Source organism: Fistularia commersonii, chromosome 23 (genome assembly GCF_037954325.1).
Source record: "Fistularia commersonii isolate RoL2024-O1a breed Wild chromosome 23, RoL_Fcom_v1.0, whole genome shotgun sequence".
Classification (NCBI taxonomy): Eukaryota; Metazoa; Chordata; class Actinopteri; order Syngnathiformes; family Fistulariidae; genus Fistularia; species Fistularia commersonii.
Window position 1 is genome coordinate 2,587,596 of NC_141306.1, and position 821 is coordinate 2,588,416.

Here is an 821-nt window from a genome sequence, read left to right on the forward strand (position 1 = left end):
AGACGTGTGAATGAATGGTCGCCTGTCTTAAGGTCAAAGGTCGGCAACCTTTTGAAATTGAAAACAAATCAACATGACACAATACGTTATTTATTTTATTTCTTTTATGTTTTATGTCGAAAACTCCAAAAAAAATGATGCTGGGTTGAAGGTTACTTTGAAGCGAAATACTCAATGTTTTTTTTTTTGTTTTTTTTTTTTAAAAAGCTGAATTTTAAATGCTTTTTAATATATTTTAGATTATATTTTGTTCATATTTTTTTTACATCGTTTTTATTTATTTATTTTTATTCTATTTCATCAATGTTATCAGAGAAAATGAAATTGAATTTCCTTTGGAACTCAAAAAAAAAAAAAAAAAAGGACCGGAAAAAAAGTTGAAGGTTACTTTGAACCAAAATACTCAATATCTATTTGACATTTTTATATTTATGAAAAAAAAAAAAGGCCAACTTAAACCAAAAATGGGCAGCAAACCAAAAAATACTGTCCTCCCTTTGTGTGCTGCCCTCTTTTTATTTACAAGATGGCCATAATCTCCAAATTTAAAATGATATTTTAAAAATGAACATGCATTTTAATTAAATACCCGTTAATTATTTTCAAAAGCCACCGGGCGCCGCATCAGAGGGTTCAAAGAGCGGCGGGTTGCCGACCCCTGCTTAATGTGAAATGTCAGGCAGAGACTGAACGTCGCATATCTCGAAATGACGCTTAAAAGGGAGGGCGAAGGTCTTTGACACCTCCCGCCTCTCGGCCATGAAAGCTGCAAAAAGGCCTAAATAAACATCTTTTTAAAAAAAAGAGAACAGAAAACAGGA

General features: G+C 32.2%; 1 protein-coding gene across 1 annotated transcript in view; it reads right to left on the reverse strand.

The window, feature by feature from the left end:
• Nucleotides 1–821, reverse strand: part of mbd2 (methyl-CpG binding domain protein 2) — a 95,845-nt gene that overhangs the window by 6,794 nt on the left and 88,230 nt on the right. The window lies entirely within an intron of this gene.